The sequence below is a fragment of the Pinus tabuliformis genome, chromosome 1_2, assembly GCF_031772625.1.
Source record: "Pinus tabuliformis cultivar Carrire ecotype Pingquan chromosome 1_2, CPIR1, whole genome shotgun sequence".
Lineage (NCBI taxonomy): Eukaryota > Viridiplantae > Streptophyta > Pinopsida > Pinales > Pinaceae > Pinus > Pinus tabuliformis.
The window spans coordinates 325529876-325553315 of record NC_142298.1 but is presented as its reverse complement, the minus strand read 5'-3'; positions in this window follow the sequence as shown (position 1 = coordinate 325553315).

Here is a 23440-nt window from a genome sequence, read left to right as displayed (position 1 = left end):
GTCAATGGAAACAAGTGATCATGATGCTTGTTGCGTCAACTCAAAAAATACATAAGAAACAATAATTTTATCGAAACAAGTCCAATTAGAAGACGATTGAAGCGACCAAAATCAACACGGAAGACAATATTTCCAAATAAGGATAAAGAATTGTTACAAATGTTCAATTATACATTCGAAAAAGTAGTCGAACAACAATATTTTAAGAAAATACAATATGTTATTGTTTATGATTGTGTAATATGCAATGAAACTTGGTTTAAAAGAGATGCCATAGAAAAGCAATTGAGAAATGTGTCCAAAGGTAAGTGCATATGAAAAAAAACGACAAAATTATCAAATTTGCAGTTCTAGAGCGAATTAGGCATAATAGGAAAATTTACATAGTGAAATAGCTTTATGAAATAGATGAAATACTAATATCACTAAGATTACCATTTTTGAAAAAATGGGAACTTGGATAGTGTTTTAGAAAACCACAATTGACATTGACTGGTGGACTAATCAATGTACCTATTGACACATCTCGAATTCAAATTGTGCTTCCTCCTTACATAAATGAATCTAGTACAATGGTTGTGGCAATTAAAAGATGTTTAGTGTTTAAAATCATACTTGTTGTTGGCAAAATACGTGTTCATAAAGTCATGAAGCATTGAGACGATTGTGTAAAATTCCACTTTATAAACTAGAGAATGTCAAAATAAACAAAGAATGGAAACAAGTATTTGATCAAGATAAGGATGCATATGCATGCGAGATATATACTAAAATCATTGATGATAATCATCACTATAATCAAGAGCCAACAACAAAGACACTATTACATGGCTTTAGCGATTCGTATAGTATTTATGATCTTCGTAATAATCAAATAAACATTGATCTAGGTCAAAGATATAGGCATTTAGGCATATTCAAAGATAAGCTTTGCCACACTGTTTTACTGGAAAAAAATGATCAGACAGTGTTACAGAAAACTTTACATATCACGATATTGCTTAATGTGAAGTTTTGCATCACTTTTGCATCAAGATCATGATTTTTCGTATCATATAAAAAAATTGTTTTACAAAATAGTGTGAACTAACCTCAGTCAAGTATTCAATTGTACTTGGATTCATATAAGAAAAGGAGAGTTAAAAGGAAAGAAAATAATAGGTAGAGATGTTAAAATAGAGGCAAATTTGAAACACATTTTGTCAATGAATATTGCGTATATGGGTCTTAGACGAATATGAATATCGCCAGACTATTTTTCTCATTCGCGCAATAACTTATATGCAATGATACGACATTTGGGTCCACTATCTTTCTTTGTTTTGTTTAACATTGTTGAACATACCTGGGAGCCTTTAGTAAAGGATTTGCAACAAATAAATCGAGATAAAAAATCGCCGACTCAAAATGAAGTAGAGGAAGATGATATTGATACATGCATTAGAAATGATATCATTTCTTATGTACGATATTATAGAAGTAGAATGAATTCTCTAAGCTAGAGTCCAAGTACTTTGGTGACATAATTGACTATTTCTTTGTATTAGATTTTAAGCTTCTGTGGTAGTTTTTTGCAGTGGCATGATCCAGATTATCCACAGTTTTGTGCTTATTTTGTCGACGTTTCAAACCCCAAAGGGGGTCCAAAATCGAGGAAGCCAACATGAACATGGATTGTTATGGAGAAAAAATGCTCCCATATATGGAACAAGTACAAACATTGAAATTGAAACTTTTGTTAACAAGCACCTATGTTGTGATTCAACTAAACTACCTACAAATTTGAAAACTATCAGCGTTATCATCATACAAACACTTGTAGGAAAGGAAAAAACATGCATTGCAAGTTCAATTTTCCACTTCCACCAAAGCAAGAAATGCAGATACTTGAGCCTATGGAATTCAACAATGCAAAAGAAAAATCAAATGCAAGAACGATATTTGATGCAATAGAGAATATGGAACATGATTAGACAAATACATTTAATAGTTTTCTTTAAAGATTAGGTGTAAGTGAAACTGATTATATCCATGTAATTCAATGTACTTTGAAACGAAAGAGCAATTCTATTGAAAAGAGAACCAATAGACATATGGACTAATAGATTTTCTTGACATATTCCATTAATATGGGGTGCAAATATCAGTGCCCAATTTGTACTTGACTCGTATGCTAAATCTATGTATTGTAGTTCGTTTATGACAAAGCTATATAAAACAATGACATCAATGTTTAAACATGTACAAAATGAATGTCAAAAAAACAACAGTGATATCATAGAAACAAATGCAAGACTTGGAAAAGCTTTATTGAACTTACAACAAATGTCTGCACAACAAGCTATATATATAGTGTTGTCATTGCCACTAAATACTAGTTCAAGAAAATGTATATTTATTAATACTTCAACAATAGATGATTGACCATTTTTACTAAAGAAACCAAAAGAGTTGGAGCATGAACTAGATTCAGAAAACATAACATGTTTATCAATTATCAACTGTTATGTGCAACAACCATAAAACATTGAACATGTATGCTTAGTGGAATTTGCATCGTACTATATGATACAAGGCAAGAAAAGAGGAGGCTTTGAGAGACCATACATTATAAGATGCATAAAGTATAATAAACGTATCAATCCTGATAACTATTATAGAGAATGATTAATGTTGTATGTCCATACCATATTGATAATAACAATTTTGAGGAACAATATTCGACTTGGAAAAATGCATATCTATTATTTGAAGAAATCATAACATGCAATGAACGAAAATTCACGAATGAAACAATGACAACATGTACTGATATTGATAGCATAACAGCTGAGCTTGAAAACAAAGTGAGTGAATGTTTTAAAGAGATGTAGCTACATATGAAGAATAGATAACGAGAAACATTATCAAGAATACGATATCGAATCAGATTTCCAATATTTTCAAAAGGATAGAAATGCAAAATCAATAGTTGAGAGACCTTACCAACTTGTACAATATCCACAAATACTAGAAGAAACAAAATTTGATAAAATCATGAGAGCGATCAACCAAAAACAAGCAAAAATAGTGAAAGAAATAGTGACAAAAAATAATAATCTAGATCAACCATTGTATGTACTTGTAACGATGGGCGTTGGAAAAACATTTCATGTTATAGCAATATTCCAATATCTAATTCACTTGTACAACAACATATTTGAATATGACCCAACTCAACTAAAAGGAATCGTAACAACATATACAGGGAAGGAAATGTTCAATGTGGGTGGTATAACATTGCATTTTGCATTCTATTTACCATTCAACAAATCAGAATATATTTCGCTTAAGGTGAAAAATTAGGCACATTGGCAAAACATTGCAAACAACTTAGCGTTATGCTTATTGATGAGGCATCTTTAATAGGTTCAACATACCAAGTTGACAAATGTTTACGAGAAATAAAGCATACTCCATTGGCTTATTTTGGGAATATTGATGTAATCTTTTCAGGTTACTTGTTCCAAGCGCAACTGATCAAAGATTATAATATTTTTGAGAAACCAATTTTAGCAAACGAGAAACAATATATAATTTCTGGAAGGAAAAAGTGAAATGCTATGGATTGCACACCATAATGCGTCAAAGAGATAACAAATTCATTGAAATCCTTAACATAATGTGAGTGAATCGACAATCTGATGAAGACATCAAATATATAAACGATAAGTGCTATAAAACTCCTCCACTAGATACATTGTTTCCATATCTAGTTTACAGTAACAAGGATGTACAAAAGCATAACAAAAAATGTTGTCACATGTAAATGAAGAGCTAATAGTTCTTAATGCGATTGACGAATCTCACAGTAAGGAAGTAGGCTATGTAGCCTATGAAAAACAATGAGATTACCATTAATAATCCTTATCAAATGCAATGTTATCATTGAGCTATATGCAGGGAACTATAATATAGAGGATGGCCTTGTTAATGGTGCAAATGGAATATGAAAAAAAAATATGAAAAATAACAAAAATGTTGATGTGTTATGTATAAATTTTATAAATCTAAAAAATGGTAAAAAACAAAGAAACAAGAATTGTGAACTATAAGACGAAAAAATTTCACCAAATTTTACTCCAATACTACATGTTCCAAAACCAATAATCTCTCATAACAAGAGCTTTAGAACTATAGTGCAAAAATAATTTGTGATACAACTAGCTTGTGATAGAACAGTTCACCGATCATAAGGTTTAACATTGAATGGACTTGCAATTGATCCGAGTGGTATATCGACACATGGAATATTTTACACAACATTATTATGCATTAGAACCATTGAATTGTTGTATCTTATTCAGAAATTAACAACAATTTTTATTGTTTTTTGAATAAGAAAATATTAGAAGAAACGAAATGCTTAAGAACTGAAGTGTCCTGGAAATCAAGATATATAGAGAAGCCAATAGCAAGTACAAATACTTTAACAATTGCAACTTTGAATACACGAAGATTACATGCTAATGTAAATGACATTGTGTGTGATGAAGACTTAATGAATGCTATGATTCTTTGTATCCAGGAAACACATCTAAAATTTTCATCGTCAAATACTGAATTTAGCAAATTCAATTTCAACATATCAAATTGTCTTCATGGAGTACTTATTTGCATAAAATTAAGCATAGAAATCATATCAATGATAAACGTTTGCAGTAACATAATTGAACATGTTTTATGAGAAGTATATTCCAAATGTTGATTACGAATAATAAATGCATATGTTGCACCACTTGTACATATTTCAACAATCCTTGAAGCAATAGCAATATCAAGGGCACAAGTGATTACATTCTTATACTTATTGGAGATTTCAATATGGACATCAATTCAAATAGCAAACAAAGTAAACAATTATTAGAGTACATGCGGTGCGAACAATTACAAGAAGTAACAAGAAAATTTATTTCCGGGAATAAGACAATTATTGATCACATTTGGACAAATTTTCCTCTTCAACAATGTCATGTTCATATTTCACATTCATATTGGAGTGATCATGATGCAGTTCATGCTTCACTACACTTTGTGTGATTCTAATCTTGCATAATCTATGCATTTTGTTTTGAAGCAGTAAAGTTCACTAACAATTATAAATGCAATACAATAGATTTTTGTAAATCTTAGCTATTTTATATAAGCTGAAACAATACATTTGTTTGTTCGTTCTCATGTGAAGCCAAAATGGATAAGTAATTAATTTAATTATTACAAGGCGATAAGAACCGTGGATTGCAAAAATTGTATATACTTTCAAGGTATGAGTATTCTTAAATCTTTAAGTATCTATTTTTTTGCCTTTAACATTTTTCAATGTTTGATAACTCAGATTTGTTAATTGTATTATCATAACTTAAGCAAATTTCTAGTTGCACAGGTGTCAAAGATACGAAAAATGCACAACTGTTATGCGGAATCTGTGAATGTGTGGAAGTGTTGTTTCTTGTTTTGCATGTTCCTTTCCCTGTACATACTCATCACTTTGCACATTTTCTTCACATACTTTCATCTCACGTGACACTTTTCTCGTACATTCATGAACTCTTTTAAATGCGATTAATTTTTGAAGTGAACTTTATTTAGAAAATATATTACATGTTTGCGAACAAAAACAAGATATTGTTAACATATAAGAGAGAAAATCAATTTGTAATGATTTTCCAGATGTTAAGTTATGGTATGTTCTATGCTTATAACAGTTTACTTCTTTTTCTTATTATATTCCACAAATTAGCAATCACATGTACATAAAGTAAAGTGCAGATATAACATCAAACGATCAACAGAAAACAAGCCAAGACAAGAGACACAAGATGTGGCGGCTAGCCAGGGACAAACCCCACAATGTGTGGGGAAACCCTTTGATCAAATCTTCTTTTATCTTCAATAATTCAGCAGAGAGAAATAGTACAATAAATCTAATTCATATCAGCAGTAGCAAACCCTAGATCAGCAGCATCAGCATTAGCGGCTTCATTATCAAACTAGGGAAGACGATATCTCACAAATCGACCGTCGGTTTGACTTCATTCCACCACCAAAAGTTGCAGCTTCCAAAGGAGGTTCAAATGAACCTATAGAATAGTTCAGATGGGGAGATCTTCTAGGCCACGTAGGTCAATCTTTACTCCTACAGTTGCAGCTTCAATTTTAGCAGTTTCCGGCTTCAAACTAGGGCAGTCGATATCTTGCAAACTGTTCATCGGATTGACTTCATTCCACCACCAAAAGTTGTAGCTTTCAGAGGAGGTTCAGATGAACCTACAATGAAGTTCCAAAGGGGAGATCTTCTAGGCCACACAGGTCAATCTTTTCTTCTGCAGTTGTAGCTTCAGTTTCAGCAGTTTCCGGCTTCAAACTAGGGCAGTCGATATCTTGCAAACCGTTCATTGGATTGACTTCATTCCACCACCAAAAGTTGTGGCTTTCAGAGGAGGTTTAGATGAACCTACAGCACAATTCCAAAGGGGAGGTCTTATGGGCCACGCAGGTCAATCTTTGGATCTGCAATTGCAGCTTTAGGTTCAACAACTTCCGGCTTCACATGTGTGAGAGAGAGACCCATTTCTGCGCAGTAGAGAAGAGACTCATTTCTGCATAGTAGAGAGAGAGAGAGATGTGATGAGAAGAGTGAGTGCAAATGAGGAAAATTCTTCTTATACTTATACACAATGTTGGTGTTTGAATAGATGCGACTGTTGGGCTTCTGAGCCTACATGAGTTGTAGGTCGGCTTGATAATAATTCCATAATCAAAATAAATTCATATCTCCATGAATACTTATCGGAATCAGATGATCTTTATATCAATCCTACACCTCTCGATGAGAGGAATCTAATAAAAATGTTATCAGCCATGAATAAGATGACCCACATGAAGTTTTGCCCTGGTTTCCAATTTTAACACTCCCTCTCAACCAGGGAGAACTTCATCTGCAACTTGTCTATCGGTCGTTACTATTCATCCATGAAATGCACTGCCCTGTATAGCCTGACCCTTGCCTTGCTCTGCTCTATTTTGCCTGTTCTGCTTTGTCTTATTCTGCCCTGTACTGATTGGTATTGTTTTGCTTTGTTCTGCTCTGCTCTTGCATTGTTTTGTTCTGCTCTGCTTTTGTCTGAATTATGAAGAAGAAGAAATGATCGAGGATGTATCATACTGACTCAATGTCAGTGTCAGAGTATGTACCACTGGTCCCAGACCAGTCTCAACCAACCCGAAGTCAGTGTCATAGTGAGTACAACTCCACTGGTCCCAGACCAGTCTCAACCAACCCGAAGTCAGCGTCATAGTGAGTACAACTCCACTGGTCCTAGACCAGTATCATCCTCCACTGACTCAAAGTCAGTCTCAGAATGCGTAACTGGTCCCAGACCAGTCTCAGCCGACCCGAAGTCAGTGTCATAGCAAGTACCACTCCTACCACTGGTCCCAGAACAGTATCACAGTCTCAGAGAGTGTACCACTGGTCCCAAACTAGTCCCAACCGACTCGAAGTCAGCATCATAGTATGTACCACTCTCACTGGTCCCAGACCAGTACTGCACTGACACGAAGTCAGTCTCGGAGTATGTACCACTGGTCCCAGACGAGTCTCAACCGACCCGAAGTCAGCATCATAGTATGGTACAACTCCTACCACTGCTCCCAGACCAGTATCGCAGTCTCAGAGAGTGTACCACTGGTCCCAGATCAATCTCAACCGACCCGAAGTCAGCGTCATAGTATGTACCACTCTCACTGGTCCCAGACCAGTACTGCACTCACACGAAGTTAGTCTCGAAGTATGTACCATTGGTCCCAGACCAGTCTCAACCGACCTGAAGTCAGCATCATAATATGGCACAACTCCTACCACTGGTCCCAGACCAGTATCATTGATCCCAGATCAATGGAGATCATCCTAGCGTAGGGAGTATGGTAGATACAACGATGCGTCCATCGGTACTACTATGGTCCCTAACATCATTTCCCTGCTCATTGATCAGATGAGAGGTACTTCCCATGAGTCCCAAACTGCATGGGTAGGATGCCTCGACAGGAGGACTAATCAATCCTATCCTCACAGGAGAACACATCAATCCTGCTACAATTACCATGGAGAACACATCAATCTAGGCCTCACAGGAGAACTAATCATCCTGCTACACAGGAGAGCAAACCATCCTGTTCCACAAGAGAGCGAATCATCTTGTCCCACAAGAGAGCGAATCATCTTGTCCCACAAGAGAGCGAATCATCTTGTTCCAGTGTGCACCACCAGGGGAGGGTGAGTCACCCTATGGTCATATGCTGCTCCAGTAATAACCGCAAGCCCTTAGAGCTCCCAGAGCTCAATGTATGCAACATGCAGGACCCTTGTACAAGGGTTTCTTGATGACTCCAAGTCGTTTGGGAAAATCACAGATTAGATCTTTCCTCGGGGCTTTGACAAGGTGTATTGACCTGTACATCATCTTAATGCAATGGAGCCTCCTTGCTCATCGACTTACCATATCACAAATGATGTCTATCTGTTGGAGCAATCGATGAATATGGGATTCCTGAATAATCGAATCCCACCTCTGGTTGTTACAGAGAATCACAGTGGTATCCAATGTAAATCCAAACAGCTCACTGAAGAGCTTTCGCAACCAGACTGCCTCACACGAGGTCATGCTAGCAGCAATATATTCTTCTTCGGCGGTGCTCAAAGCCACCGACTTCTGCTTCCTACTCATCCAGGATATCGAAGCAGATCCCAAGGTGAAAAAACACCTAGAAGTGCTCTTACGGTCCACCACACTGCCTGCCCAATCAGCATCAGTATATCCAAGTAGTCTCACATCTTTGGCAGTGTATCTTAACCCATTGTGCCATGAAGATATCTCAGAAGATTCCTGGCATCAATCCAGTGAGGCTCAAATATGAGCTCACAATGCTAATTGCAAAACATATGTTCGGATGGAGGTTCACCAAGAACATCAATGCGAATGAGTTTATGAAACTCAAAGGCATTTCCCAAATCTGGTCTGACATTACTACCATATAACTTCTAAAAGTTAAGATCCTCGGGGTAGTCACAGGCTTGCAGTCCATCATACCGAGTCTTTCCAATATCTTTACCACATATTTTCCTTGATATAGGAAAATTTCCCCCAGCTTTTGCCACACTTCAAGACCTCGGTGCTTCATTTCAAATTCAGAAGCCAACTCCCTCTTATATTTGTGAATGAGAGGGTTTGCACCTGTTAGAAAGAGGTCATCGACATACATCACCAGTATGAGAGGCTTGTCATCTTCAACCTTAAAGTAAAGGTTAGGATCGGCTTCACTCCTAGTGAATCCCAACTTCATCAAGTAGCTATCGATCCTCTCATACCATGCTCGGGGTGCTTGCTTCAGCCCATAGAGAGCCTTCTTCAACTTGCATGCATGATATTTTCAATCAAATCCTTCAGGTTGCTCCACGTAGACCTCTTCTTTGATCGACCCGTGTAAGAATGCAGTCTTGACATCCATCTGATGTAGGTTCCATCCTTGTGAAGCTACAACGACTATGATCGAGCAGATGGTCGTATATCTAGCAACAGGTGCAAATATTACATCATAGTCTATACCTTCCTTTTGGGAGAAACCACGAGCAACAAAACGATCCTTATACTTTTACGTACTTCCATCTGCTGCATGCTTTATCTTGTAAAGCCATTTGGAAGTAACAATTGTCTTGTCCTGGGGTCTGGGAACTACTTCCCAGACATCATTCTTCATGATAGACTCATATTCTTTGATCATAGCATCCTTCCATACTTGATGCTTGACGGCGTCTGAGAATGATGAAGGCTTATTTTGTATGATCGTGTTCATGATGGTCAGGTATCCCTGATACCTATTAGGTTTCTTACTTTCACGAAAGGTTTCTCAGGGTGCAGCATGTCCTTTAGCATCATCAAGTAGCCCCCTAAGCCATGAAGGCCTCTTCCTAGAAAATAAAGGTTCATGTGGAGGAGGATCAATCAGATCCATGGGTTCTTCTACATCAGGCATTAATTCATCATCCTTTTCTTTCGGTTCCCTGGTGTCAGCTGTAGAAATTTTGAATAATATGACACTTATTCACAGAGATTATCCTGATTATAAACTATTTGCGGAATGCATGCATAATACATAACCTCCTCTACGTTTGATCATCAATTTGCAGTATTCAGAAACAATCGCATGCGCACATTGAAGCATTCATCACACATATCAACACAGTATATCACGGGGAAAGCATACAGCTGAAAACCCCCAACTATCTGTATATTATATTGATTGAGAACATGTAAAAATACATAGTACAATACTCCTCACAAGTACTCAGTACTATCTCCACCTGTTACACACAAACTAGCTCAGATCTGAATCAATCACATGTTCAGATCTCCTCCGCTGCTTGCCTACCTCCACTGCGCAATCCTGCATGAGAATAGATGATACTGGCTGATCCAAACTCGTATTTCCCTTGGCTGAACCACGCAATCCTCATTGGCAATACTCAATCCATTGATTGTGCAAATCTCGTGCACAACTATAGTCACAACTGACAGTTGTCTTTCCCTTTCACTCACCTCTAACACCCGTCTCCACTGAACTGTCCATGCACTAAGTTAACTGATGTATTCTTTAGTTGATTTATGAGTTAATAATTAATTCACACCACTTATCACTAGTGTATTTGTTAGTTAGACTAAATACAACTAGTTCAACTAAGTCAAACTAAACACAACTCCATCAACTCCACCAAACTCAACCACTTGAGTTCTAACTGAAGTCCTTCATGCAATAGCTCAACTAACCCATAAGAAAAGGGTATTTCCTTCTGGCAGTTGCATGTGCCACATCCGTAGCTCAAACTGAAGTGATCCAAGAGGATAAGATAATGTTTATAGTCCAAATATTATTAAGAGCTAATAATATTCGACTGTTCTATTTTTAGCCTGGCAGTCTAAAAATAGGCTCCATCCATATGTCTAAAAATAGAAGTCCTTCTATTTTTACCAACATGACCAGTCATCCAAAAATAGCATCCTGCAACTCATAGGCCATGATCCATATGTCTAAAAATATACATAGTCTAAAAATAGACTTTGCGCCAAAAATAGCCTACGGGCCCACTTAGTGAAGGCGACTTCTTTTCACTAAGCTCCATCATCTTGTTGCATTTTCAACACTCCCTCTCAACAAGATATGGATTATCTCAAACCCCTATCCTAAAACTCTGGAATGTTCTGCATGCAACACATTTGCCCGGTCCACTTACTCCAACAACACTTGGAACAAAAACACTCCCAACTGACCACTTTGTTGGGCTAGGAACATACTCTGATGCTGAAGCTCTACGTGCTGCTGACAAGTGCTCCCTCTCTGACATATGCGCTACTGCAACATCTCCATGCATCTCGCACCATTGCACACCTCTCTGTGCCACCTAGCACTGTGCAAAACACTTGTGCCTCTCGCATTGCTGCAGCCTGCTAGCTATGTGTTGTCCTAGGATTCCCTGCACTATCACTCTCTCTGCCGCTCCATCCGCATCTGTCTCTACCCAATCAGTCAGTTCCTGCTACTCCACATCGGGGCTCCCGTAGCAAGGTCTCATCCAAGAGGTTGGGTACCTCAAGGATCCTACCCCTCCTCCTTGGGACAATCACTCTATATCGCCCCACCTCCTACCTGGAGGTATGGCTACATGTGATCCCTCAGCCCACCTGGCTTGAAGTTTCCCCCTACTGGAGGTCTCTACATGAGTAGATGTATCTACTCGATCTCGTCTCAGCTTCCCTTGTTGTGGCTGCTCCACAACCTCCTGAAGCTGCTGCACCAATCGTGGCTCCTCCACAATCATCTGAGACTTCTTCTGGCTCTACATGTTGAGAGGTAATATACACTCCCTCTCAACCACCAATTCTCCATCGGTTGCCTCGCTGCTCACAGCTTTGCATGCATCTTGAACCTCAAGAGCATACAGGTTCTTGACCCATGAACCAATCTGCTTCACTTTTCTAGGGATGATGTGTCTAAGGAAAACCTTTCCCTTACTGAAGACTACATCATAGCCTCCATCTTCCAATATCGTGATCGACACCAAGTTTCTCTCCAGTCCTGGTACATACTTGACAGCAGTCAAGGTAAGGCGAGCTCCATGCTCCCTCTGAAAAATAACCGTGCCTACACCTGAGACACTATACTTCTCATCATTACCCATCGCTATGAGTATCTGGAGATCTTTCTCCTCCAAAGTACTGAAAAAACTCTTATCACCGGTCATGTGGAAAGAAGCTCCACTGTCAAGAAACCAACCACTTCCCACCATGGATGAAACCATGCATGTGAAGAGTGTGAAATCCAACTCAAACTGTGAAGCAAGTGCCTCACCTTCAGATCCTTCCCCAGATCCCTTCTTGGATTTCCTCCATGGACAATTTGCAGCATAATGGCCCACCTCATGACAACAAAAGCATCGCAATTTCGATTTGTCAACCTTCTTCCCATCATTGGAAGAATTGGATTCGGAAAGAGAACCCTTCTCCTTCCCCTTCTTTGCTTTGGCAGCCAAAGCGCAATTTTCTTCATCAGATGCCTTTGATGAAGATCCGTCCCTGGTATTCCGCCTGATCTCCTCTTGCACAAGATCTGACCAAAGTCTCTCCCATCCTGGCAATTTCTCCCGACCATTTACAGAGTCCTGATAGGAATGCCAACTTTTCAGAAGACCAAGGAGATCCAAGCTCACCAAGTCCTCATCATCGACAGTCACCCCCACACTTCCCAGCTCATCCCAGCATTGGGTGAACTTCGTGAGATACCTGGGCATACTGTCTCCATTCTCACACTTAATGTTTCTGAGTTTATCCTTGAGCGCCAACTTCCTCTGGTCGCTCTTGCTTTGGAATAAATCTGTCAATGCTTTCCACATCAAGTATGGAGAAGCCTTTCCATGCAGGCTGGATACAATGTGATCCTTCACGCCCTCCAATAGAATCCTTCGACACTTTGTTGTCTTCTTTTGCCAAACCTCAACGTGAGCAGCATCAGTAGGCTTTGGGACCTCAGCCTCTATGAACTCCTTCAACCCATTGTCATCTAACACCGCCTCCATCCTGTCTTTCCATGCAATATAATTCGAGCTGCCTTCAAGGGCATACTCCAATCGCAATCCGTTGAAAGACATTTCAACTTTGACACCAAGAAAACACTGCTGCAAATTCAAATTCCACCAGCTCAAAACTCAACCGCTTCTGATCTAAAATTCGTGAGAACAAAGTATTTCTCGTACAGAGATTGACTGTATGGGCTTTTACCGGATATCTCACCTTCCAAAAGAAGGATGAATCCAGAGGCTACCTGGCCCGATTACGGACTCTGCCTAAAGAAATAAAATGTAATCACTTCCTGAATAATAGATCTGATGATCAACTTCGCTCCATGTAGAAACTTTTCCTACAAATCATCTAGCTCTAATACCACTTGTTAGGACTTTGGACACCACATATCTCCACAATGGGATGATATTGTCCAATTTGGGCCTAAGCCCTCATAGATTTGTTTTTGGGCTTTATCCCAAAAGGACTCATACCAATGGAGATACTTGTCCATCCTTATATACCCATGATCCTCCCCACTTCTAGTCAATGTGGGACTTTGGTCGTATACCCAACAATCCTCCCCTCAAACAAAGGACCATCGAGCCTCCCCTCAAATGATTATCCATCCGTCCACTCTCTACCAACCAGGATTCTCTGCTCCAATGCGTTGGAAGCACACGCCTTACATGGAAGCACCACCTACCTCGAGAGCTTGCTCTATCCCAGGTCAACTCCTCTTCACCGTGTTGGGACCAGGACACGTCCATGAAGAATTCGGAGCACACCGCCTGTCTAACCGAGCTCATCCACGGATCCCATCGTGATATTACCGGGGCCCACCACCTTCGTTCGGCATTCCGAGGATTCATCCACTTGGCTAACTTCAGGGCATGGCTCTAATACCATGTAGAAATTTTGAATAATATGACACTTATTCACAGAGATTATCCTAATTATACACTATTTGCGGAATGCATGCATAATACATAACCTCCTCTATGTTTGATCATCAATTTGCAGTATTCAAAAACAATTGCATGCACACATTGAAGCATTAATCACACATATCAACATAGTATATCACGGGGAAAGCATACAGCTGAAAACCCCCAACTATCTGTATATTATATTGATTGAGAACATGTAAAAATACATAGTACAATACTCCTCACAAGTACTCAGTACTATCTCCACCTGTTACACACAAACTAGCTCAGATCTGAATCAATCACAGGTTCAAATCTCCTCCGCTGCTTGCCTGCCTCCACAGCGCAATCCTGCATGAGAATAGATGAGAATGGCTGATCCAAACTTGTATTTCCCTTGGCTGAACTACACAATCCTCATTGGCAATACTCAATCCATTGATTGTGCAAATCTCATGCACAACTATAGTCACAGCTGACAGCTGTCTTTCCCTTTCACTCACCTTTAACACCTGTCTCCACTGAATTGTCCATGCACTGAGTTAACTGATGTATTCTTTAGTTGATTTATGATTTAATAATTAGTGAATTAATTAATAATTAATTCACACCACTCATCACTAGTATATTTGTTAGTTAGACTAAATACAACTAGTTCAACTAAGTCAAATTGAACACAACTCCATCAACTCCTCAATCAACTCCACCAAACTCAACCACTTGAGTTCTAATTGAAGTCCTTCATGCAATAGCTCAACTAACCCATAAGAAAAGTGTATTTCCTTATGGCAGTTGCATGTGCCACATCCGTAGCTCAAACTGAAGTGCTCCAAGAGAATAAGATAATGTTTATAGTCCAAATATTATTAAGAGCTAATAATATTCGACTGTTCTATTTTTAGCCTGGCAGTCTAAAAATAGACTCCGCCCATATGTCTAAAAATAGAAGTCCTTCTATTTTTACCAACATGACCAATCATCCACAAATAGCATCCTGCAACTCATAGACCATGATCCATATGTCTAAAAATAGACTTTGCGCCAAAAATAGTCTGCGGGCCCACTTAGTGAAGGCAACTTCTTTTCACTAAGCTCCATCATCTTGTTGCATTTTCAACATCAGCTTCTTGAGAGCTCCTCAAAGTCGGAAGATTTTTCACCTTGCTGAGAGCCATATCTTCGTCAAAGGTGACATCATGACTAATTACGACTTTCCTTTGACCGGCTACATAAATTCTATAGCCTTTACTATTTTCACCATAGCCCACAAAAATTCCCTTCTTTTCCAGATGCACCCAATTCATTTCTTTTCTCTTTCGATACATGAAAATATACAGGGCTTCCAAAAATTCTAAAAAATGAGAAACATCAGATTTCTTACCGGTGAACTTTTCTTCTGGAGTCTTGGAACCCAATGCTTGATGAGGGCATATATGACGGTGTTTGTAATTTCAGCCCATAGAAACTTCGGAAGTCTTTGATCATGTAGCATGGCCCGGACAGCTTTCACAATCGTATGGTTCTTCCTTCCTACCACACCATTCTGCTCAGAATTATGTGGTGTAGTAGTCTCCCTCTTAATGCCAGCCTCAAATATGCATGAGTGAACCAACTGTCATATATCGAAGGTCTTGCTTTGGCTTGAGGGGAACAGTCCCCTTTTGAGCTTTCCTTCGGCACATCCCGGACATACACCTTCTTTCTCTGCTAGAATTCGGGCATCCCTGTTACCATTTGTCTTACATCTGGTAGAGCTTTGTAATGAAGGTGGGTAAACCTCCGATGCCAAAGTTCGGACTGAAGAGTTGTGTCACAGGACATGACACCTAGCGTACTTCCATCGACCTGATATAATGAATCAACACTAAACCCAAGAGTAAAGGCATCTTTAACATTATTTTTCCATATACATACCTTGCCATTGTTGAAGGTTACCTTGTAGCCTTTGTCTTCCATTGCCGAGATGGACACAAGGTTCTTTTTGAGGTCATGTGCATTTAATACATCCTGGACTTTCTAGCCTTCTTGAATGATTGTCCTCTTCCTCGATCCCTAGCTTTCCTCTTACCTTTGCTATTGAATTTTCCATCCCTTTGATTACCATGAGAGGGATTTTGATCATCGTCACGGTGAGAGTCCTTTCTATTAGGGCATTCCCTTGCATAGCGACCTGCTTTATTGCAAATGAAACATCGTCCTTTTCTTCCACCCTTAGATCCAGCGTTTCCTTTTGATTTAGACCCAGAATTATTTCTTCTCTTAGCATGAGAAGAAAAAGTAGCAAGAGGACCTTTAGGCATGGGCATTTCTTGCTCTTCTACCCTTGTTTCTTCTTGAATGCATCTAGCCATTAATTCCTTGAAACCAGGAATTACATTATTGTTCAGAAGAGTAGTCCTGAATACGTACCATTCGGATGGTAATCCTCCAAGAGTCGTGAGTGCCATTCCCCTATTAGTGATAGCCTCCCCAATAGATAGGAGATCGTTCCTGATTACGGTGATCCTTAAGAAGTATGCTTGCATACTCTCATCTTTACCCTTCTTAATTTCCTTTAGCTTATTTCTAAGAAACAAAACTTGATTTGCATCATTTACTTTAAATAAACTCACCAGTCTATCGTAGACTTCTTTGGAGGTGTCCAGTTCAGAGATGTAGGCCACCAAGTGCTTGTCGATAGAGTCTCAGATGATCTATTTGTTTTGATTTCTATGTTTTTCCATTTGTTCCAGACAGCAGCGGATGCATTTGATGGAGGCTCAACAATATTTCCTCTTACATGGTCCAGCACTCCTTGATCATCTAGGGTTATATCGATAGACATCTTCCATCCGTGATAGTCAGCTTTCTCACGGAGCTTGTCTTCGGCAGGAAAGAGTGTTGAGGACGCCATCGTTCTTTTAGGATAGCCTTGCCAATCTTCTCTTCGGTGATTGCTCTTGCTCTTGTTCAAGCTTTGTCTTCACCTCAGCACTGATACCATGTTAAGTTATGGTATGTTCTATGCTTATAATAGTTTACTTCTTTTTCTTATTATATTCCACAGATTAGCAATCACATGTACATAAAGTAAAGTGTAGGTAGAACATTAAACGATCGACAGAAAACAAGCCAAGACAAGAGACACAAGATGTGGCGGCTAGCCAGGGACAAACCCCACAACGTGTGGGGAAACACTTTGATCAAATCTTCTTTTATCTTCAATAATTCAACAGAGAGAAATAGTACGATAAATCTTATTCATATCAGTAGTAGCAAACCCTAGATCAGCAGCATCAGCATTAGCGACTTCATTATCAAACTAGGGCAGACGATATCTCACAAACCGACCGTCGATTTGACTTCATTCCACCACCAAAAGTTACAGCGTCCAGAGGAGGTTCAGATGAACCTACAGTGTAGTTTAGATGAGGAGATCTTCTAGGCCACGCAGGTCAATCTTTACTTCTGCAGTTGCAGCTTCAGTTTCAGCAGTTTTCGGCTTCAAACTAAGGCAGTCGATATCTTGCAAACCGTTAATCGGATTGACTTCATTCCACCACCAAAAGTTGTGGATTTCAGAGGAGGTTCAGATGAACCTACAACATAGTTCCAAAGGGGATATATTCTAGGCCACGCAGGTCAATCTTTGCTTCTGCAGTTGCGGCTTCAGTTTCAGCAATTTTTGGCTTCAAACTAGGGTAGTCGATATCTTGCAAACCGTTCATCGGATTGACTTCATTCCACCACCAAAAGTTGTGGCTTTCAGAGGAGGTTTAGATGAACCTACAGTGCAGTTCCAAGGGGAGATATTCTAGGCCACGTAGGTCAATCTTTGGATCTGCAGTTGCACCTTCAGGTTCAACAGCTTCCGGCTTCACATGTGTGAGAGAGAGACCCATTTCTGTGCAGTAGAGAAGAGACTCATTTCTGCGTAGTAGAGAGAGAGAGAGATGTGATGAGAAGAGTGAGTGCAAATGAGGAAAAGTCCTCGTATATTTATACACAACGTTGGTGTTTGAATAGATGCGACTGTTGGGCTTCTGAGCCTACATGAGTTGTAGGTCAGCTTGATAATAATTCCATAATCAAAATAAATTCATATCTCCATGAATACTTATCGGAATTGGATGATATTTATATTAATCCTACACCTCTCGATGAGAGGAATCTAATAAAAATATTATCAGCCATGAATAAGATGACCCACATGAAGTTTTGCCCTGGTTGCAAATTTTAACACCAAAGTTGTATGTGTCTGAACTTTTTCAAATCTGTGTGTCAGTTTATTTGTAAATCAAAGTCCACAATGACATAGTAGTGGGGACCATCCATGCGATCAAATTGCTTCATAATAGGAATAATTGAGCACATCTTTTGCAGTGGGATTTATTATCAACAAACTATAAGCTAATTGTCATTATCACAAAGAATTAATACTAACAAAGAAGTAATATGTGTAATAAGTAGACAAGATGGTTTTGGAATTTCGATATTTATTTGCACTAGTTTCTGTAAACATTGACTTTGGTATCTTCAATTGTTATTATTGATAAATGTCCTGTATAACAGATTTCACACTTGTAATAGTAAGAGTTCATTTCGTGCTTGCAATAGTAACAACTGGTGATTATATACAAAACTGAAAAATTATGCAGTTAATCTGTGTTGAGAGCGCTATTGATGGAGAAAATGTTTTTAGGTACAAAACAAACATGGCTAGAAGAGGAAGAAAATAAGTTATTTGCAATGACAACGATTAGCTTACTTGTTCGTATCGATGAGAAATTTCACTGGTCAACTGCATAGAAGTATTGTGTAAATCTGTCAATGGAAGATAAGAACAACAACAAGATTTGGACTAGCAGATTAGGAAATGCTACATGTGTGGAAAAAGTTTTTGATTTCAAGGAAATTGTTCATTTGTGTACAAAAAAAAATTGACTCAAGAACAAGAACAATTGTGCTAGCAGAGAAAATGATTCCTCTGAATCCAAAGGTATTCAGATGGATATTCAAGGTACTAGAACCTAATATGCACTTGAGACTGTCAGAAGTAAATAGTTTCTCGTCGTCAGAGGAAGGTGAGGCTAACATTGTTAGATATTTCATTTCGCCAAGTTATCAGGTTTCTTGCAATATTTTTGTCCTTCAGATTTCTTTGTTTCAACAACCGTTTAGGGACTTTTTTTGGCTCTACGCATGCATGATGGGCTAAGAAACTACAACAAATGTTCCAAAATGCGTCCTCTATATGATTTTTCACACATACAAAAAATATTGTATATTCGATTGGGCTAATATAATTTCTAATGAATTAGGTTTTTAGTTAGTCAATTTATCTAGGATCAAAAGGTTCTTCATGATGACGTATCTGATAACAACTTTGGTTTCCATCCATGTCTTTCACGACTTGTCGTGTAATCCTAAATTCAATGTGAACCAAGAACCAATGTAGTTATGGTATCCTATATTGTGGAAGCATAATTCTTATTTAAACTTTTGTCTAATTCAAGATGTATTTGTAGAGCAAGAGAATTGCATGATAACTAGATAAGAGCTTCATCGAATATCTTCACAAGCACAAAATTTCCTATGGAGCAGAGGTATGCATGAAGAAAGAGAAAGTAATACGCTAATAAACAATTATGGATTTCAAGGTAAGTTATTGTTGTTGCCAAAAAAATTTATAGATAGGTATTTCATTGCTAAAGTTTTTAGGCAATACCGCAACTGACTGAATATATTTGAAAGCAAAAAGACAAGAAAATTCATTTCTTTTTCGTTTACTGTTGGATAAATCACAGTGAGGAATGTGGATCATGTTGTAGAGCTCGTAGATACTTTGCATTCTTTTAACTTAATTAAAGTTGAAGCCATTAAAGCCTTTGATAAGAGGGACTATCTAGTGCACACTTGGAAACTATTGGGTACGAAGACTTGTTTCCACAAGTTAGAGAGAAGAGCAAGGAAAGTAAAAAATGCATCAACAAAAAATTAAAGGCTAGTCATAGATGGTCAAGAAATCACTAAAGAATCAAGTATCAGTACTTCTGCAGAGAAATATTTACTTTGCACAAATGATGTTGATTCAAGTTCATCCTCAAGTGAAAAAAGGGAAAATATACTGCAAATACAAAAATAGTTGACGGTAGACTATCATGTAGCGGAAATGACAGAGCCTAATCGAAGATTCACTTCAGAAAGAATGCATTCGGGTGAATCAATGAAATCCAAAAGTCTTATGAAATCAAGAAGCATTGAAGGAGCTATAGACTTAGAAGTTGACAACGTTGTGCCACCTGATTGGGTTAGTGCTTATTTTGCAGAAGATCAGAAAACAATGCAATAAATTGTTGAAGAATTCATTACTTTTGATAACAGTTCTATCACATTACAAAATGAAAAGTATCATAATGACAGTAAAAAATTGAAGATTGAGAAAGTAAAGGTTCGTAACAAAAAGGTTTTTTATCAAACATAAATGCATGTTGATTAGTTTGGAGTTGGAACCATGTGGCTCATGAAACTACATCAAACTACCTGTGACATACTTGCATAGATTGTTATCCAACAAGAAGCAGAAAAATTGAGACTGAAAACAAGAACAAAGGACCTATTAGATTCTCTAAAGCCAGGTTCTTTGTTGATGACTCCATCAACAATATGAAAAACACGATTGGAAATCTCTACCCCTGGAACATCACATAGATTTTCTAAACCTATCAATCTCCTTAATGTGGTAAAAGCATACATTATCAACAATATATGTGAAAGATTGAAAATCATTGAATCTGCATGACAGGCAACTTTCGATTTGGAGCATTTAGTACAAAGAACTAAGTCATTTGTCAACTACATTGAACATGATCTTGAAGGAGACAAGTATTTCGTAAGCAATGATTTATTTTCTTTTAGCCAAAGACTTGATTTACTTTTGTATGTACAGGAAAAAAGGCAGGAACAGCTGAATGCTAATCGAATGAAGCATATCAAAGTTGCATGGTATAAAAGAATAAAAAAACTAGAGAACATTATTTCTGAATGTGTAAACATAGAGAATCAAAGAGAAAATGCCTACATCAAGGTTCTATAGATTGTACAGGATATAAACAATCCATGTATCACAAGTAACTCTGTATTAATTTTGAGAGAAACATTGACGGTTGAATTGGATAAGCTAAAACAATCAAAGACAACATAATTTGATAATATAGTCGATTTTAGTACAAAGGAAATTAGCAAATGGCTAATTAATTTTGTTAGTGTTAATAAACTTAACTTTTCTTTAGTTGCACAGTTGCAAGAAGAAGCTAGGGAAATTGAGAAGGAAATATACATTCAACACGTTAAAAAAGAAATTACAATTGCTCCTATGAAAACTTACATCATGGCCAAGCTAAATAAATTGATTGAACAAATAAAAAATCCAAAAAATAGTTGACAGTTAAATAATCAAGATCTATGCTTTTACATATTGTGAGTGTTCTTAAATCTTGGAACATTCATTTTCCTGTTTACTAGCGATTAATTGTTTAGGTTTGTTAAATATGTTATCATGAACTAAGCCAACTTCTCAATGCAGTTTCTTACTTTCTTTGCAGATGCCTTTTTCACATTGTGGTTCATGGAAGTCCAATTCCAGTCTTCACTGAGACAAATTCATTTACTTTTGTAGTTAAGTATAAATATTTTTATAAGTGGTTTAGGAATCAAGCATTATTCTTTACACCCAAAACTGTTGAAGTGGTTTAATACCGAAAATGTAAATTCAGTTACATAATCCAGTAAATGGGATGTATATCCTTTTTCCACAATTTCCCAAACATCCATTCCAAGCGATTATAGATAGGTTGTGGTTCCTATTTTCCAAATTGCTCCCATCGAAGACTAGCGATCTGATGGATCCCATGCTCTCTTGATTATTCATTTTGATGGATCTCCCTTCAAGCAATCAAGCTTCTTCTGAAGGACATGCTCTGATACCAATTGTTGGAAATAATAATGAGAAGGGGGTGGGTGGGGTGAATTAGTGTTAGTCAAATCAATAATCTTTTTCTTTTCATACTCAAATTCATATACACTTATTCAGTGAAGGTAACTCGCGTGTACGCGCAGTTGTGTTTAAGGCGACCAGTGTATATCAAGCAAACTTATGATTTAGTTAATTCATCATATGTTGATATTTAATCAATGCATCAGTACTTCATTAACCATATAAACAGTAACTATGTGCAGTAATATCAGAAAAAACCATCACACATAAGAAACACACATGAACACCAAGATATAAGGTGGAAACCCAATGCGGGACAAAAATCACCTGTTGTTGTCTTCTTTTAATATAAGAAAAACCTGTTTACAATCTTGTACTGGTTCAAACTCATACCAGTACGTAGGCACCCACCTAAAAAAGGCTACAACCTTCTCTCCTTCTCCAGCTACTACTGAAAGGGAGCTACAACCCCCTAGCTCTTGTACTAGCTGATCTGTTTACTAGTACATAGGCGCCGGCCTATTGAAGGCTCCAACCTTCACTCGTCTTCCAGCTACTACTGGAAGGGAGCTCCATCCCCCTGGCTCATGTACTAGCTGATATGTTTACCAGTACGTAGGCGCCGGCCTATAGAAGGCTACGACCTTCTCTCTTCCTCGAGGGACCACGTTTCATAAATTTTCAGACTGGATACTCCTGGAACACAACACCATAATCTGAAGGCCACGTTTCATCCAATTTTCATATTGGACCCATCAACAACCTTGAATCTAAAAATCAATCACCACTGCAATACAACCATTGCATTAACCAATCATTAAATACTCAATCATCAATCCCTAAATCACCCAACAACTGAATCATTGAAGCCCTGTCATCAAAACACAATCACTAGACACAGAGTAGAACCCAGAACTTTGCAACAACCACTAGAACCAACTGCAAATTCAGATATCATATTTCATAATGTATACGCTACTCTGATGATTCGAACCAACGTGTATACATGCTTTTACCAAAGCCAACCCACGTATACATCTGCAAATAATTTTGCAGCTATTACAGACTTCAGTTATACCCAGATCATAACATTTACAGAATAACCCATGCGTCAATATTCAGATCTAGACTATACATAATCAAACCAGATAACGATAATTCATTTCAAGCCTTAAGATCCCGATCCATCAATAGATCTTATCCCTTCATCAACCACTAAGGTTCATCCTCGATTCAGATTAGGCAAAGCACCATAAGCTGATACCCTGTATACTAGATCTCACACTTCATCAGATATTCAATACTTGCAATCTTGGCCTAATGATCTTCTCCTGCTTTTATAGTTTTAGGCCTTTCTCAATACCATGGACCAAAACCACTTAGGACCA